General features: G+C 47.7%; 1 protein-coding gene across 3 annotated transcripts in view; it reads left to right on the top strand.

The window, feature by feature from the left end:
* Window positions 1-3,216: 3,216 nt before the first annotated feature.
* The window catches only part of LOC135109547 (ligand of Numb protein X 2-like), a 62,599-nt gene continuing 46,692 nt past the window's right edge, over window positions 3,217-19,123 (top strand). For 2 of the 3 annotated variants that reach the window (XM_064020975.1, XM_064020955.1), the window contains exon 1: window positions 13,513-13,886. The gene's annotated coding sequence lies outside the window, so the exon portion shown is untranslated. Of the gene's footprint in view, window positions 3,991-13,512; window positions 13,887-19,123 lie in introns of those variants that run through there. The other variant, XM_064020964.1, reaches the window with a different exon arrangement.

The following is a 19,123-nucleotide window of genomic DNA, read 5'->3' as shown; positions in this document are numbered from 1 at the left end:
AACAGACTCTTACAACTCTCAAGGCAGTTCAATGTATACCGGCCTACAGCAACTATTAATAGAGGAACTGAGATGCTGGGAAACTCTCATTTGCTTCATTTTGCCTGCTCGTGCTAACCAGAACGATGCTATCCCGGAATTTATTTTTACATATAATAGAGGATAGCAGACAATAACAGACTCGTATAATCCCCAAGGCTATTCATTGTATACCACCCTACAGCAGCTAGCAACAGAGGAACTAAGACGCAAGGAAAAGGAAAGTCTCATTTGCTTGTTGCTTCCTTGTGCCAACCAAAAGGATGCTACACCGGAAGCCGCACTGCCACCATTCTCACCTTGCCGTGGTTTCCGTCCAGCGCTTCCCTCTTCACCTTAGCGCTTGACTCCCTTCAGGATCCCTCAGGCCATCACATCCCTTGCCTTATCTTCCGGGGCGCGAGTCGATGCCAGCCGCTGCTCCCTAACCAGCAGTGAAGGCGCTAATGGCACGGGGGAATGCGTACCAATGGGCGATTAGGGGAAGACTTGTATGTGAAGTTTGTACCGTGTGTGTGTGTGTGTGTGTGTGTGTGTGTGTGTGTGTGTGTGTGTGTGTGTGTGTGTGTGTGTGTGTGTCCCTCCGTTATTGACAGGGCCGTCGTGTGCACTCCGTACCCGTGTCCTGCCTTCTCCCCCTCCCTTCCTCACCATTCTCCACCCACGATGACGTCACAAGGGTGCAAGAGAGGAATTTTTCTCTCCCTCCTCCCCACCTCCTTATCTTTCTTTCCTCTTGTCTTTTTTTCTCTCTCTATTCTTTTCTCTTCCTCCATGTGGTGCCATTGTGATAATAACTGTTATTGTTTCCTCTTTTTGTTCTCCCACTCAAGCTGTTGGTGATTATTTTCTTTCTTCACTGGTCTTCTCCTCCTCCTCCTCCTCCTCCTCCTCCTCCTCCTCCTCCTCCTCCTCCTCCTTCAGTATCCCTACCCACACTTTCCCTCATATTTCTCCAACATTTCTTAACCATCCATCTCCCTCCACCATCACTTCTCCCTTCCCTAATTCTCCCCTACCCCCTTCGTATCATCATCATCCCCCTCCCTGAACCCTCCCTTCTCCATACTTGTCCTCCCTACAGTGTTGCCAGGCAGATCTTGCGCTCACTTTCTTCGCCACTCGGGTGTCTGATGGGCTGCCCTGACCCTCACACCCACACCCCTACACTTAACACCTTACCGCCCTTCCTCGAGTACTTGTGAGGGCGAAACCAGCCGTGCGGGGAGTGGACGTAACCGGGCCTCCTGGCTAACACGTGTTTCTTGAGGAGCCGTAGTGCATGTGTGTGTGTGCGTGTGTGTACGTACGTGGTGTCATGTGATCATCAGTAAATTCCTCAGGCCACTCACCCGCGAAGCAAAGTGAACCTATCTGATTGTGAGTTGGTGTGCCGTGGTTTATGAGGGACAGAGATGAAGAGGCTGCGTGTGAGCGTCCAACGTGATGTATTTCTCTTGAGTCGGTTCCTCTAATCGGGCCTGAAAGTGCTGGAAACACTCGCCTGCTGCAGAGTTCCCTGATTGCTCGTAACTCTTGGTGAGCGTTCCCTGTTGGTGGGTGTGGTGGCGGGGGGTGGGAGAGGCTGGTGGGGCTCTCGAGTGTTGAATGGCGCCGCACGTACACGTCTGAGAGTTTACTTTTCGTGGAAATCAGATGGTTAAGTGTTGATTGGCGGCAGTGAAATGTGTTGACGCGCTGGAACGAAACTTCAGCTCTGACGAATACAAGTTTGCCGCTTGAATTTCAGGCCGATAGATGAAAGCAGATACATTTTTATTTAACTTAACTGGTAATGGACACTGACGAAGGCGCGGCACAGACACGGTCACAAATCACGAGTGTCGGCAATGGCACGGTGCGAGAGTACGTGAGGCGACGAGGAGGAACAGAAGGTGGCCGAGGGAGGGTGGCGCGCTGAGACTGACGCGGGAGGGACAAATCGAGTTTAGGCGAGGCAGGGGAGTGACGCTACCGCCCCCTACCCCCTATCCCCCTATCCTGGTGAACGCAGGTGAGCGCGATGCGGGGCGTGGAGCACAGTACCTCGCCACCTCGCCACCCCCACGTGAAATTGCTTGAAAGATTCTTAATGCCTGTTCGTGGAAGTCTCATGTTGATAATGACGTGTACTCGTATATAGTCAATATCTCAGACCTCTGTGAATATAAGAAGTTTCCCAGAATTACCACTTGAAAATGGATGAAGAAAAAAGCTGAAAACAAGAGGAAAATATTCGTGAAATCGTGAAATGGACAAAAAATTATGTGCAAGTAAATAGTCACCCTCTCTCCCCCCACTGAAAATGCAAGAGACGTTTTAATTAGTGTTTTGCATATTGCATTATTGGGATTAACGCTTCTGCTGCGGAAAATGTATATAGAAAGTGTTAGTTTTCGTAAAGGCTTAAAGGCAGTTTTCCCCAACGTCTCTCCCAGCGTCTTCCCTCCCTTTCTCCCTCCCTACCACCCACCCGCCATCTCTCCGTCCCTCCCACTCTCCCTCCCTCCGCACTGCCTATACCTTAAATTGGCTTACCTTCCAGATGTCGCTTTTGCTGCAGAGAGAGAGAGAGAGAGAGAGAGAGAGAGAGAGAGAGAGAGAGAGAGAGAGAGAGAGAGAGAGAGAGAGAGAAAGCCAGAACTCTGATAAAACGCATTAGGCTGTGAGATTTGACGCTCATATCCTAGGCTGAAATAGAACACACGATAGTGAAGAGGAGGAAGGAGAATAAATAAATAAAACACTTTTCTCTCTCTCTCCCTACCTCCCTTCTACCTCCTTGACTTATCATAACACTATAAACAGCCAGTGCTCTCTCTCTCTCTCTCTCTCTCTCTCTCTCTCTCTCTCTCTCTCTCTCTCTCTCTCTCTCTCTCTCTCTCTCTCTCTCTCTCTCTCTCTCTCTCTCTCTCTCTCTCCGTCCGCCCACCGCTTCCCCTCCCTGCCCCCCCATCCCTTTCCCTCTCCAGCCATTGAATGTCCAGAAATAAGAACAGAGGAAAGAAATAGCTTTTTGGTTTCCTGAAGGAGGAGGAGGAGTAAGAGGAGGAGGAGGAGGAGGAGGAGGAGGAGGAGGAGGAGGAGGAGGAGAAGCAATGGAAAAGAAAATGGAGAAAAGAATTAGAAAAGCCAGTGGCAGGAAACTTCAAATAATTTTTCTTTTGCCTCATTAAGATGACTTTTTTGTGCGTGTGGCTGGAAAAAAAGTTGGATTAGTTAAACACTGTAGAGGAAGTGGAAGTGTGAGCGAGAAAGAAGGAAGCTGACTTTTACTGAAGTGAGGGAGTTAGAGAGGGAAGGAGAGAAGGAGAGAGGAAGAGAAAGAAGAGAGACAGACAGAGAAAGCTAGATATTCTTCTCTTCCTTCCTTCCTTCCTTCCCCAGCAAGACTCTCCACCCTCTCTCAGGGATAACACGGGCGGCACAGAGAACCAGAGGAATTGACGATCGAAAGAGAGAGGGAGTGAGGAGTTTTACAGCCAGCCTGCCTTTCTTCTCCCCTCCCTGCTACCCAGCCTGCCTCTCTCCTCCCCTCCCTACCAGCCAGCCTGCCTGCCTCACGCCTACATTCCGCCACACACATACACAAACAACAACTTCACGCGCCCCACACACTCCACCTCAAGCACCAACACCCTCTCCCCTCTCTCCTCTCTCCCGTTTCTCTCCCCTTTCATCACAACAGTTTCCTACCTACCCTCTCTTCTAATCTTTCTCACCTCACCTTAGTTTACTCCCTCTTCTACCCATCTACACCACCTCAACACCACATCTCGTTGCCTGGCACAATGGGTATCACGCCGCGAGCTCAGAAACCGAAGAAAATCCCCGTGGGTCTTGAGGGTGGCTCTGAGCTGGTCTCCGTGCTCCTCACCTACTTCACGCTGGTCCTCCTCCTGGTGGCGGTCTACTTGCTGTACCGCGTGGGCGTCTCCGTGTCCTCGTGAGGCAAGTTGAATCATGAGCACCTCCTCCTCTCTGTCTGTCTGTGGGTCTGTGTGGTTGTCTTGTTTGTCTTTTGTTTTTCTTTCGTGTTCTCTGCTATTCTTTTTTTTTTCATCAATTTTTCTTTGTGTTATGTTAGATTTCTACTAGTTTCTTTCGTTGTGTTGTGCTGCTGCTGCTGCTGCTGCTTCCTTTTGTTGTGTCGTTTTCCATTTCTTTATTTTTTCGTTATTTTATTTTATTTTATTTTATTTTTTTCTCCTTCCGCCGCCGCCTCCGTTTCTGCCTTCTCGTCTTTGCTCTCCTCCTCCTACTGCGTAGTTTCCTGGTGGTTTCATGTTTTCCTTTTTCTCTCTTCTACTTTTCCCTTATTGTCCTTCCTTGCAAGTACTTCCGTGGCAACGTGCTGTAAGGTTTGTGTGACTGCTTTCCTCCTCCTCCTCTTCTTTTCTCTCCTCTCCTCTTCTCTTCTCTTCTCTTCTCTTCTCTTCTCTTCTCTCCTCTCCTCTCCTCTCCTCTCCTCTCCTCTCCTCTCCTCTCCTCTCCTCTCCTCTCCTCTCCTCTCCTCTCCTCTCCTCTCTCTCTCTCTCTCTCTCTCTCTCTCTCTCTCTCTCTCTCTCTCTCTCTCTCTCTCTCTCTCTCTCTCTCTCTCTCTCTCTCTCTCTCTCTCTCAACCAGGCTGTGCATTCCCTGCCTAATTTTCTCCCGTTCTATTTCCTTCGTTTCTTTTGGTGTTTTTCGCAGCATGTGTCTCTTTTACTGCCTTCGTATTGCCAATCTTACTCTCCTCCTCCTCCTCCTCCTCCTCCTTCTCCTCCTCCTCCTCCTCCTCCTCCTCCTCCTCCTCCTCCTCCTCCTCCTCCTCCTCCTCCTCCTCCTCCTCCTCCTCCTCCTCCTCCTCCTCCTCCTCCTCCACCTACACTGCCTCGCCTTTTTATTCTCGGTTTTTCTCCTTTCTTTGATCTCTTTTCCTCCTCTTCTCCAGCTAGTAGTGCCTTCTCCTCCTCCTCCTCCTCCTCCTCCTCCTCCTCCTCCTCCTCCTCCTCCTCCTCCTCCTCCTCCTCCCTTGACCGTTCTTATGTTTTTGTCCCTCCGTCTGCTGCTTCCTTTGTACCGTGTTTGTTCTATTCGTCTATGTTCTTTTTTTTTTTCCTGTTCCTCGTCTGCCTTTATTATCCCTCGTTTCTCATGCTCGTCCTCGTCGCCCGCCCTCGTCTTTATCCTCGTCCTACTTCTATTTGCAGTTCTTCTACACTCACCTGAGGAGTCGTCACTGCCAGACTCTCTGCTTTCGTTCATCATGTACTAGTCACTCTCTGCACCTCAACCCAGCCCTGCTTAGTTCCCGCACACTCCCAGTCATGTCTTATCCTCCTAGTCAACCTTATCCCAGTTCGCCACTCCCTGCCTCGCTACTCCCCGCCGCTCCTTCCGCTCTCTTCCCCCCCCACTTCCCTCCTGCCATGCTCATACACTCAGGTAATTGTATGTCGCCCGTCTCGTGTGGTGTAAGGAGGTTTGGGGGAATAGAAAACGGGTATTTTCTCTCCTCGTGTTATGTAACCGAAGCTCTTTCTTTTCCTCTTCCTATTTTTTCCATCTCGCTTTATTGCTTCCGTTGCCTCAAACAGATACTGAGACTCACGCGCGCGCTTGCACACACACACACACACACACACACACACACACACACACACACACACACACACACACACACACACACACACACACACACACACACACACACACACACACACACACACACACACACACACACACACACACACACCTTTTCTTTTGTGATTGGTAGGTGTTTTCTCTTTTTTTATGATTTTTTTTTTATTTTGTGTTGTTTTTTCCACTTTTTACTCTTTTCTCGGGGATTTTCCATGAGTTTTTTATTTATTTTTTTTTCTGATTCTTTTCTCCCTGTTGTTCCTGTTCGTTTTAGTATAATTAATTTTCTTGGGATGCGTGTCTTTGTTTTTTTGTTTCTCTCTCTCTCTCTCTCTCTCTCTCTCTCTCTCTCTCTCTCTCTCTCTCTCTCTCTCTCTCTCTCTCTCTCTCTCTCTCTCTCTCTCTCTCTCTCTCTCTCTCTCTCTCTCTCTCTCTGAGCAACAAATGTACGTCTTTTTCCTCCATTCTTCCAACAACATCTTATCTACTTCCCTCCCTCCCTTCCGTTTTCCCTCCCTCCCTCCCTCCCCTCCGTATCTCCATCCCTCTCTTTCTCCCTTTCTCCCAAGTCTCCAGATCTCTTCCAGGAAATTCCAGTCTCTCACCTCCTTGGTTCAGGAAATTAAGGTGAACATACGCCTGTCCCTTCCTCTCCCATCCTCTCTACTGTATATTTCTAGAGAAGGGAACGGAAAGGGTGGAGATGAGCGGAGAGGAATGATGGGAAAAGGAGGAGGAGGAGGAGGAGGAGGAGGAGACTGTCTTGTTTCTTGAGAGAGAGAGAGAGAGAGAGAGAGAGAGAGAGAGAGAGAGAGAGAGAGAGAGAGAGAGAGGGAGAGGGAGAGGGGTAAATGTTATATAGCTTAGTGTTTCAAAGGGAAAAACAAAGAAAGAATGGTTCTGCATAAGTGCATGAAAAGTAGTTTGTGTTGCAGCGGGTAGCAGTAAAGCTTGCGTCATAACAATGCAAAGGTCATGGAAAATAATTGTGCAGTAGATGGGTCGAGCATTTGCAGTATTAATTTATTGGATTTTTACTCTGACCAAATGAAATTGTAGGATGTTTTCTGTGTTCTGGTTGTCTGTCTGTCTGTCTGTCTATATGTGTGTGTGTATTTGTCTGTTTGTCTGTCATGACACACACACACACACACACACACACACACACACACACACACACACACACACACACACACACACACACACACACACACACACACACACACACACACACACACACACACACACACACACACACACACACACACACACACACACACACACACACACAAATACATACGAATAGTGTCATGTTTAAGCATCTACATATATAATTACTTTTCACAACTGGAACAACACGTCTACTATTTTACTATTACTTTTTTCTTTACACTATGACACATCAAGTCAGGCTGAGCACAACATTTTAATGAGAATAATAGGTAAAGTGAACCTAACCTAAAGTAAATCTAAATTGACGCAACCCTCCTCCCATTCTAGTCTAATTCAACCTTTGCCGAATATTCCATCCATCCAAATGACTAACTGAATGATGGAATTTGAACCTTTCACCATTTTTCATCTCTCCTTTTCTCCCGTTGTCCTTCATTTCTGTCCTCCCCTTCGTTGTTGTTTTGCCTGCCTCGCTTTTCATCCGTTTTACATTTTTACTCACCCCTTGTACCTCTTTCCATGCATTTTTTTCTTCCATCTCTTTTTTTTTTCCCCCTCGTGTTTACAATCCTCGTGTTTGTTTACCGACTGCATTCGTTTCTTTCCTCTGCGTTCCTTTGTTCCTTCATTATTTCGTTATGTTCTTACTGCTTCCCTCTCTCTCTCTCCCCCTCCCTTCATTATCCCTGTACAAATTTGGCCTTCCCTCGACGTTTCTCTTTTCCTTACAATCCTTTTAACTTTCTTCTCCCATCACAGCTTCGTTCTGTCGTTCGTCTTTTCCCTCCCATTCCTCTCGTTCATTATATCTTCCCTTTCTCCATCTACGTCTCTTCCTGCCTCTCTCTCTCTCTCTCTCTCTCTCTCTCTCTCTCTCTCTCTCTCTCTCTCTCTCTCTCTCTCTCTCTCTCTCTCTCTCTCTCTCTCTCTCTCTCTCTCTCTCTCTCTCTCTCTCTCTCTCTCTCTCTCTCCCGCCCTTATCTCTTTGTGGACTCGAGACATTAAAAGACGGAAAACTAATGCTCTTGTGTACAACCTTCATATTTTTCTCCTCTGTTGCCTGTATTTTTTTTCTTCTCGTGTTCTTATTGCCAGCAGTGAAGCTCAGTGAAGATAACAAAGGTAACATCCATTAGAGGAAGTGGAGTCGTGGATAACTTGGCGTTTTTATTCGACACTGATGAAAGATAAGACATTTTTTTTTTTTATTTTCTCCGCCTCTCCTTTTCTTTTGCTATAATATAAGTGTTATAAGCTGTTGTTTATAGTGTTCGAGGTATGTGAGAGTGCTGGGGAGATGGTGAAGGGGGGTGAGGTGGTGTTGGTGCTCGTAGGGAAGACGATAGAGGGTAAATGGATTATATGTGTGTGTGTGTGTGTGTGTGTGTGTGTGTGTGTGTGTGTGTGTGTGTGTGTGTGTGTGTGTGTGTGTGTGTGGCTAGGTTGTGAAATATGGCCGGGAGGTGACGTAGACTTTCACAGATGTTGGTGTATTTCGTAGCTCTCTCTCTCTCTCTCTCTCTCTCTCTCTCTCTCTCTCTCTCTCTCTCTCTCTCTCTCTCTCTCTCTCTCTCTCTCTCTCTCTCTCTCTCTCTCAAAGAAGAAAGGACCCCTAAAGAAAAGAGTGTTAGTCCCTCCTTCATTGTTCCTTTCACTTGTTTCATGCTCCCTCTCATTTTCTCTCTCCCACCTACCTCTCCCTTCTACTCCTCTTCCTCGTAGATATTTTCATCTTTAATAAACAGCACATTCTCTTTTCACTCACGGTTTTAGTATATTTTATTTTTTTCCATCCATTTTTCCACCTTTTAAAAAACAAACTTTTATATTTTCCAGCTTAATTCTATTATTTACTTCCTGGTTTGTTTCCCACGTAGCTTTCTCTCCTCTTCAACCAACTTCCACTCGCTCTCTCTCCAGTAACACGTAGTTAGGTTTCATTCTTTCTTTGTACCTTCTCTCAATCCCTCCCTCCATAACTCCCAACACTTTATCTCTCTCTCCTTTCTTTCCTTGCACTCCATCCTTCCATCTTCTCTCCACAGTAACACGCACGTTCCATTCCTTCTTTCTACCTTTCCTCAATCTCTCCCTCCATAACTCCAACACTTTATCTCCCTTTCCTTTCTTGCACTCCACCCTCCCATCTTGTCCCTGTACAGTCAAAGGCAGCCATTAGAGAAGAGGAGGCTGTTAGTGACTCTTTCTCTCTCTCTTAATGGCGAAGACTAGGTGAGGGGGGAGGAGGAAAATGGGTGAAAGGCCAGGTGAGGGAGAGGGAGAGAGAGAGGGAGAGGAAGGGAGAGCAAGAAAAAGAGGGAGGATCTTTTAGTCTTGTATATTTGTTGTTTTAGGCACAGGGAGAGTGATGGGAGAGAGAGGGGGAGAGAGATAAAGGCACTGTGCTCTGTGTATGGATTGGGGTTGGGGAGAAAGGGGTGAGGAAATAAAGAGGAGGAGGAAGGGGGTCGAAGAGGGGAAGGGGCCGGAGAAATGATTGTTTTCCTGAGAGACATGCAAACAACCAGAGGGACATGAGTATGCCTCTCTCTCTCTCTCTCTCTCTCTCTCTCTCTCTCTCTCTCTCTCTCTCTCTCTCTCTCTCTCTCTCTCTCTCTCTCTCTCTCGCTTGCTCATTAGTTCATTTATATGCAGCTTCAAAAGGGGATTTATGACAAGACTGATAAACAAAAGCCTCGGACAAAAAAGCTTTATACATAATTCCATGTCGTATACCAATGAGAACACTGAAGTGCACTGGAGGTAGATGGGGGGTGGAGTGGTGTTGATAGGGTCGTGGGTGGGTGTGTTAGGGGGTGGTGGGGATGAGTGACGGGGCGGGCGTGACAGGAGGGGACAGCGCGCCACCCATCAGCCTGGCCACGTGCTGCCCTGCAATTATATACTGCCACCGGATTGGTTCTCTCCATGGTGCCCGTTTCCCACCAATGACAAGCCGGCCCTGGTCTCTCTCTCTCTCTCTCTCTCTCTCTCTCTCTCTCTCTCTCTCTCTCTCTCTCTCTCTCTCTCTCTCTCTCTCTCTCTCTCTCTCTCTCTCTCTCTCTCTCTCTCTCTCTCTCTCTCTCTCTCTCTCTCTCTCTCTCTCTCTCTCTCTCTCTCTCTCTCTCTCTCTCTGGCGGCGAGGCTCGTGAACCATCTCGCCTCTTAGCTACCAGATGCCTTCCTCTAATCGCCCGTGAGGAGCAAAGCCACATTCACTTCATTTCTGCCTCGTGTCCCCTATTTCCCTTTGACCCGCCTTGCCTCCCTCTTGGCTCGAGCACGTCCCCTGTAACAGATGGTGGAATTGGGTTAAGTTAAGGGAGTCGCCTACACACACACGCGCGCGCGCACACACACGCGCGCACTCACACACACGTCCCTAACCCTTCCCTGTCTCTTCCTCTGTTCCTGTGTGCTACCTTCCTATTCCTGAAGGCGGCGTGGCGTGTCCTGGTGAGCTGGTGAGGAGAGAGAGAGAGAGAGAGAGAGAGAGAGAGAGAGAGAGAGAGAGAGAGAGAGAGAGAGAGAGAGAGAGAGAGAGAGAGAGAGAGAGAGAGAGAGAGAGAGAGAGAGAGAGAGAGAGAGAGAGAGAGAGAGAGAGAGAGAGAGAGAGAGAGAGAGAGAGAGAGAGTGCTTCCTACACGTCCATATTCATGCGTGTCTCACAGGGAACGGGTGCTGGCTGACTTCTGGTGGTGGTGTTAGTGGTGGTGACTTAACATTGTGTTGTATGTGTGGTGTGGTGGGGTGCGAAGACCGCCCTGTGTTGCGCATGCGTGTGTGTTATGTTGCTTTCTTTTGGGAAGGTTTTGATGTGCTGTTTTTTTCTTGTACTGTCGTTCTGTGTTGTGTGTGGTTGTAAAGTAGCAGTTTTGGGAGTGTTGGGAATCGTGGTGTGTGTGTGTGTGTGTGTGTGTGTGTGTGTGTGTGTGTGTGTGTGGCATAGCTGTGTGGTGAAAGTGGTGATGGTGGCGGCGGCAGTGGCGGCTGCAGTGTACTGGCGAGGGCGTAATGGTGACACATTGCTGTCTTCCCTTGTCGGGCGCGTGTCCCTGTCGGTGTTACGCGCTGCTTGGTTTCCTGCAGGCGAGAGAGAGAGAGAGAGAGAGAGAGAGAGAGAGAGAGAGAGAGAGAGAGAGAGAGAGAGAGAGAGAGAGAGAGAGAGAGAGAGAGAGAGAGCGCAAATATTTCAGCACGAGCAAATATTTCACTCGAGGTTGCACCGTTGAAAGGTTGAGCGATTGTTAGTTATTTTTGTTTTCATTATTTGTTTGCAGTGTCGGGTTAAGGAAGGGGAAGAGCGACCGGCAACTTATGTGGCAAAACTGCTGGATGGAGGAGAGGGAATGGAGTGGGAAGAGGAGGAAAAAGGTGAAGAGGATGAGGGGGAGGGGGAGGGGACAGAAAGACAATAGTGATGATGAAAAGGACAAAGGAGGTGAAAAACGGATGATGAAGGGGGAAAAAAATGTTAGGGGGGAAGATGGAAATTACATCAGGGGTTTGTGGAGCGTGGAGTGGAGGGAGTGGAGTGGAGGGAGGAGAGAGGCGAGGTGACGGTGATGAGAGAGGAGTGGCGGAAAGGACATAATTATCCGCTTGTCTTCACGTTTCTTAATTGCTCACCACCACCGTTCATAACTTGATAGTAATGGACTGCCTTTCATTCACCTGTGTGCCTCTTTATAACAGGTACACCTTTATATTAACCTTTGGCCACTCATTTTTTTTATATTAACCTTTCCTTCCTCCCCTTCCTCCCCTTTCCTTTTCGTAATCTTGTAATCTCTTTTTTTATTCCCATCCTAACCATGTCACTATCTTAATATATGCCTCCTGTTTATTTTATATTCCTCCTAACCCATTTTATTATCTTGTCCCCTCTCTAGGCATGTCTTTAGCTAGACCTTTTCTTCGTCTTCCTTTTCTTTTTCTTTTTAATCTTATATACTCGTATATTACTATGTTCTCCATCTAAATCTGTGTCCTCTTCCTCTCTTCCTTTTCCTCGTAATCTCTCTCTCAATTTTTTCTATTTTCCAAGTATGCCTCCCATCTTAACCATTGCCTCCTCATACTCCTTTTTCTTTCACATCCATCTACATAGTCTCCCCCTCTTACTGTATCTTCTTTCCTCATTCCTCCTTCCTTCCCTTTTACAGCTGGCGGGATGTTCGCTTATCTTTGTGACGTCACTGCCTGCCATTACTGTTTTTGCTCTGTCCAAACATCTTTCTTCTCGTCCCTCCTTTCCCCCATTCCTTTCCTCTCTCCTCCCCTCCTCTCTCTCTCTCTCCCTCTCCCTGCATTCCTCGCGGCCACTCTTTCGTTCCATTTCTCTCCTCTCCAAACTAATATCTTGCGGTGGAAGAAGGTGACAAAGAAGGTAATGAACGAAGAGAGGAAGAAGGCAAGGAGGGAGAGAACGAGATGGAGGTGGAGGGTAACGAGAAAGTAGAGGAGAAGGAGGATGAGGAGGAGCTGGTGCTGGTGGTGGTGGTGGTGGTGGTGGTAGCAGCAGCAGTAGTAATATAATCAAGTATGGAAATATACGGCGTCCGTCCTTGGGCCCCAAAATAGCTAAGATAAACAGTGTGCAGCTAATGGAAGAGCGGGATTAGGAGTAAGGGGAGGTGAAGCAGCAGTAACAGCAGCAGCAGACGAAGACGACGACGACGATGGTGATAAAAGGAAAAGCTATTGAGACTCTGAAGAACCATTAAGGACAAATCTACACATAACCTTAGTAAATTATTATCACTACCTTTATTATCTGTACTGTTCTGCCTCCTCTTCCGTCATTCTTCATTATCCCTTGTTCCTTTTCTTTCCCCTTCCATTCCTTTCTTCCTTCCCTCCTTCCTCCTGAATATCTACCGTCTATAACTGAGCCTCTGATAAGAACTGAGTTTGCATTAGCCAGTTGAGTGCTGGTATGAGAGGAGGAGGAAGAGGAGGAGGAGGAGGAGGAGGAGGAGGAAATAGAAGAAGGAGAAAGAAGAGGAAGAATAAGCAAGAGGAAGAGAGAGATAGAAGAAGGGAGAAATAAGATCCACTAGTCTTTACATCTTGAGAGAGAGAGAGAGAGAGAGAGAGAGAGAGAGAGAGAGAGAGAGAGAGAGAGAGAGAGAGAGAGAGAGAGAGAGAGAGAGAGAGAGAGAGAGTTATAATCAAACCCCGTACCCGTCACCTTCCATATGCCAAGGAGGGTAATTTAGTTCCGTTTGTTTACATTAACCCGAAAAATGAAGGGAAGGTGGAGGGAGGAGGAGTAGGAGGAGTGGAGGAGGTGGAGGTGGCGGGTGGGTGAGTAGTAAAAAGAGAACTGCTTGATCTTCTCGTCCTTTCATGTCACTAGGCAAGTATTTATCGCCTTTCCTCCTCCTCTTCCTTTACCTCCTGGTATGTCTTCTATTTTTCTTTTTTTCCTCTCTTTTTACTCGTCTTCCAGAAAACATGAAGGTGCGGAGGGGGATCGACAGGCTGGTAATGACACAGAGATATTCAAACAGTTGGTGGTGTTTTGTTCCCAAATGGTGAGGCGTCAGTGGAGGAGCTGCGAGGCACGGGGGAAGGCTGGCAGGGGGCAGTGGGCATAGGGGATGGAGGCACCAAGTGGTAGGCTGGCAGGGCAGGTGAGGTGGGGAGGTGTGGGCATGAAGTCTGGCCAATCAGTTCTGCCTTACACCCCGCTGTGACCACCATCACCCACCACCTCCTCCTCCTCCTCCTCGCCCTGATCTTCCTTCTCCTCTTCCTCCTCCCCCCAGCTCATTCAGTACACCCCAGTCGCTCTTCCCACTCCAATTTGCGTTGATCTCCCCGCCCTTCCTCCCGCCGAGAACCCTCATCTCCCTTCTCATCAGTCACCCCTTCCTCCTTCGCCCTCCTTTTCCTACTCCTCTCCCTCCTCTTCCGGGCGAGGCTCAAGATGCCCAGGGGGACAGAACAGCACGCCGTGGCGGTAACTTACGCCATCCTGGTGGTGCTGCTGCTCATTCTATACATCCTCTATACAAGTCTGGTGTCGCCACTTCGCTAGCCAGGTATGCCGCACCCCATCACCGTGACTTCCAGCTTGTTGTCGCCTTTCCTCCCCTCCCCCTTGCTGCCCCTGATGCCTCTGCCCCTCCATGGTCGCGTACCAGTCTCAGTAATTTGTCTTTCTTCCCTTTATACCTGGACTGCCTTTCTTCTCCTTATACCTGGACTGAGATCTTCACTAATTAGGGATGTGCTTAGAGTCCTCTCTTGTCTCATCTTGTTTTCGTCCGTCCATTGACTCAGTTGTATTGCTCTCTCTCTCTCTCTCTCTCTCTCTCTCTCTCTCTCTCTCTCTCTCTCTCTCTCTCTCTCTCTCTCTCTCTCTCTCTCTCTCTCTCTCTCTCTCTCTCTCTCTCTCTCTCTCTCTCTCTCTCTCTCTCTCTCTCTCTGATCTCTTCTCACACCTCCGTTAACAAGATACATCCCTGCCCCACCAGGCCTTCCTTCCCTCCGGCTGGTTGGGCTTCACCTTCTCCGCTAACTAGATGCAGCTCTCACTTCCACACTTCATCCTGCAGCCTGCCCTCCATCCCCACGCTAACTAGATGCACCCTCTCACCTTTCTTCCCTGCATCGTTTGTTCTCCAGGTGCTTCGCGGCCCCAAGTCTCCCAGCCCTTTATTCTATACCTAGGTGTTGTCTTCTAAACAAGTGTTTCACCGCCAGATCCCCCAAGATCGCCACCCACCACAGCTCCACTCTGCATAGATCTATTTCTTTGCCCACTTCTCCACTCCTCCTCCTCCCCAGTCCTTCAGTCTCAAGTGTTTCTCTCTCTCTCTCTCTCTCTCTCTCTCTCTCTCTCTCTCTCTCTCTCTCTCTCTCTCTCTCTCTCTCTCTCTCTCTCTCTCTCTCTCTCTCTCTCTCTCTCTCTCTCTCTCTCTCTCTCTCTCTCTCCTATCTAATTTGCTGTTTTTCAGTGCCCTCCACCACTTCACTCCCCTTCACCCTTTCGTTATCCAGAACCTTATTAGTATTAGTACGATGTAGTTGTTGTTGTCATCATTGTCACCACCACCACCACCACCACCAAGAGTTGTAGAAGTATTACTATCATATTTTTATTTTTTTACATGATATTTTTCTCTTCATTATGTTACATTTTGTTGCTCTCTCTTTTCAGGTTTGTGATGAGTCGTACATTTAACACGTGTCGTCAGTTTCGTGAGTATTGAGAGAGAGAGAGAGAGAGAGAGAGAGAGAGAGAGAGAGAGAGAGAGAGAGAGAGAGAGAGAGAGAGAGAGAGAGAGAGAGAGAGAGAGAGAGAGAGACTTGCACAATGAATACACAAATCGTTCACAATTAATTTGCATATATATTTTTTGCATTAGAGTAAAGAATAAAATAATAATACGGGTCATTGTGTGTGTGTGTGTGTGTGTATGTGTGTGTGTGTGTATGTGTATGTGTGTGCGGATATAGTAGTGCACAGGTTTGGGTGGCGGCCCTTTGTCATGATTACGGTAATGAACGATAACTGGCTTAATTGCACTTAGGTGATTAATTAGCGACGATGGCCTATTCACTGTATGGATTATGTGAGTTGTCTACCACGTCTAATTGGTGCAAAGTTAGTCCCTGTGTGCTCGAGTGTTTAGAGAGAGAGAGAGAGAGAGAGAGAGAGAGAGAGAGAGAGAGAGAGAGAGAGAGAGAGAGAGAGAGAGAGAGAGAGAGAGAAACGGGGAGGATAGACACATTCAAAGTATCTCAAGTAGGAATTTAAAATAGTGCCCCCCAAAAAAAACTACAAATAAACCGATTTATTCTAAAAAGTGATTGAAATCAATATGACGCACGTATTTAGCAGAGAGAGAGAGAGAGAGAGAGAGAGAGAGAGAGAGAGAGAGAGAGAGAGAGAGAGAGAGAGAGAGAGAGAGACAGCCCTTTCCTTTCTATAAAAAAAAACAGAAAACATCATTGCAAAAGAAAAAAATAAGAAAAACCAGACGAGATATAGACGGACACACAGAGAGAGAGAGAGAGAGAGAGAGAGAGAGAGAGAGAGAGAGAGAGAGAGAGAGAGAGAGAGAGAGAGAGAGAGAGAGAGAGAGAACGTGTATGTGTTTGGGAAGCGAAGGAGAGAAGGGTGAAGAAAACATTAGACATGCTCTCGGGTCGCAGACAGACGTGTGGCCTCCTCCTCCTCCTCCTCCTCCTCCTCCTCCTCCTCCTCCTCCTCCTCCTCCTCCTCCTCCTCGATGCTTTACACCCGCGCGGGGAGAAGCGATATTTCTTGAACCGACACCCTGACGGAGCACGTAAATCCACGGGTGTTGTAATAATCCCGATCTCCGCGTGTTGTACCGTAAGCACCCTGCACCTTAAGCACCATTTCCTTACTACTTACTATTTTCACGAGCGTTGGGCGGCAGTTAATATCTTACGGGGTTGCTCTAATAAAACTTTTCATAATTCGCGCAACTTTGAGACTGGCGTGGGGGGGGATATTACGATGTCGTCTTTCTTTCCTGCTGGCGTCTCGAAAATAGCTCAGCCCCTTGTGAATATTACTGGGTCTTCGTCAGAATGCGTAAGGTAAAGGAGTAGGGTAGTGTGGGGTGATGGGAGGGTTACGTTATAAGAAGTCCTTGGGAAAACTTCTTATTAAGGTTTCTGAAAACAAAGGAGCATTGGTATTGAGTGCATTGTAAAGGATGGAGGTAGTAAAAAATGCTAATGTTCTGTGTGTGTGTGTGTGTGTGTGTGTGTGTGTGTGTGTGTGTGTGTGTGTGTGTGTGTGTGTGTGTGTGTCCAAGATGAGGCAAGAAAAAGAAGAAGAGGAAGAGGAGGTGGAGGACGAAGAAGAAAGAAGATAGGAAAGGAGAAGCAACAAAAGAAGAATCGATTAGCGAGCAGAAAAAAAAAGAAGAAAACAAGAAGTAAGAAAAGAATTGAGAAAGCTCAGGAAGAGTTCAGGAAGAAAAAAAAAAGGCACAGGATGAGGAGAAAAGATTAAATTAAAGAGAAGAGTGATTGCGTCGAGGTGTTTTAGGAGCTGGCGGGTCGTCGTCGCGCTGAAATCACCTGGTAATGTTGGTGCATCAGCGTTGACCTGGCAGTGGAGGAGGGGAGAGACTCAGGGTGATGGGGATAGAGGTGCTGATAGAGGCTAGGAACAGGACAAAATCAGCCTTATAGAGATTCCAGGGGGTTATTAGCTTTCTCCCACTCTTCTTAATGCCTCGTAATTCCGCCCCCTTTCCCATCATCTTTAAATATCTTCCTCATTATTCTTTTTCATTACATATCGCCTCGTGTCTGCCTCATTAGAGTCGAGCCTGTCCCCCACCTGCCAGAGCCATACTTGTCAGCCTACACGAATAATTAGGCCTATACAAGAGAGGCAGGAAAATTGATGTGGTATAGAGGGGCCCAGTTAATTACCTAAAGGTGTAAGAGACAGGTAAGGTGGCTTGAGTGTCACTTCTGTTATCCTGTTTTTCGCTGCATATCTCTCTCTCTCTCTCTCTCTCTCTCTCTCTCTCTCTCTCTCTCTCTCTCTCTCTCTCTCTCTCTCTCTCTCTCTCTCTCTCTCTCTCTCTCTCTCTCTCTCTCTCTCTCTCTCTCTCTCTCTCTCTCTCTCTCTCTCTCTCTCTCTCTCTCCAGCGCCTTATCCGGTGTTGTGCTGCTGCGTTTCGGCTTACATCCGGCAGGGGAGTTATTGAAGAGCGGCGATGCTTTGGGTGGCGATGCTGAGGAGGAGTCGTGGGACGCTTGATATTAGTGGGAATTACAAGGAATTATTCGTAAAGGAAGCATTCATTCAGGAAAGGCTTAGCAGAAAAGGGCCGTGTGTGGAGTAAATTTGCAGAATACATGTCGAGTGAAAATTTGTGGAGTGGAAAAAGGGAAGGAAAAAACAAGAAGAGGCATGAGTGTGTGGCTTGTAAGGAATTACTTCGTCTGATTAGCAGATGGCTGGCTTTCAGAGCGGATACTTGTGTTCTCTTATTCCCCACTGGCAGTTTCATTCTATTTCCCTCACTAGTTGAGTGGCACACCGCTGCCACTGCCGCTGGGAGACCCGCTTACACGCATCCGGCTCTCTTTCCTCCACTATTGATGATGGACGGTCTTGCAGGTGATGTAGACTTGCCTCCCAGTGACTTTTATTTACTGGGATGAGGAACGACCGGCACCCATTCTTGCTCGCCTTTTAGGTACATCCAGGCGTGAGGGGATGGGGGAATGGAGGGTGCGTGGGTGATGGGGGTGAGGCGCTCAGTCCTTCCGGGATGATGAGTGGTCTTGCCTGCGGCCTCTCGGGGATGTGTATCACTTGATATTCCCCTCCTGACACTGATCCCTAGATTGCTTCAACACTAAATACTGGTGTGATCTCTCTATTGACGACGCTCCCTCGATATACTATTATTGTAAACCTCGCACCCAAGTCGTGACTGTCCCAGGACGACTGTGTTGGGTTAGGAATCTTCGCCCGCCGTATCAGGATTCTGGATGGGGATGATAGGTGGAAGTAGGTATACGAATGTTTCATCCAGACTGTCAAGTGAAGGGCTGACGGCTTCTTGTAGGTTTCCCTTATTTTCGTATATTCCTGTGTTCTTATGACTCCTGGTTCGTTGTTTCTTGCCAGCTTTTAGGCAATGTTGCTTTTTTCAGTTACAGGATTCATTGTAGTACGGCATCGTTTTATTGTCCTTTATCGATGGAGTAAGTTCGTAGTTCTGGTGTTAATGGTTATTACCGGTTTTAGGGCAGGACTTGTTCTAATGTTTATATGATGCAGCATTATTTTATTGTCTTTTTTATGGTGGATTCGTAGCTTCAGTGTTAACGGCTATCGCTGCCTCTTTCTGTGGGAAAATGTTCGTGCTGTTACAAAGGGGAATAAAACATTATGTGTTTTTTTTCTGTAGTAACTGTCGCCTTCCTCACAGTGCTACCTTGTCCATAAACATCAATTTATCCTGCTGCTAAAATGTGAAGATTAGGGTTTAGGAGTTTAGGGTGAGGAAAGAAGGAAGACGCCATACCAGAATCAGGGTGTCCTGTGTGTGGAGGCAGTGCGAGGGGCTGGAATGTCCCGGCAGGAGGGGAGCGGTGAAGGAAACTGTCATAATGTAGGCACACCCCTCTCTTCCTCCTTGCGGGATGACCTACAGCGCACAGTTCTTACCCGCCTGGAAGATAACTCCAGAAATAACATTCATCCCTGCACGTATTGTGACTTGGAGAGCATCAAGATAACGTTATGAGCCGGAGTTCTAGGATGACG

The sequence above is a fragment of the Scylla paramamosain genome, chromosome 2 (genome assembly GCF_035594125.1).
Source record: "Scylla paramamosain isolate STU-SP2022 chromosome 2, ASM3559412v1, whole genome shotgun sequence".
Classification (NCBI taxonomy): Eukaryota; Metazoa; Arthropoda; class Malacostraca; order Decapoda; family Portunidae; genus Scylla; species Scylla paramamosain.
The sequence above is the reverse complement of the archived record's forward strand: the minus strand, read 5'-3'. Positions and strand labels throughout refer to the sequence as shown.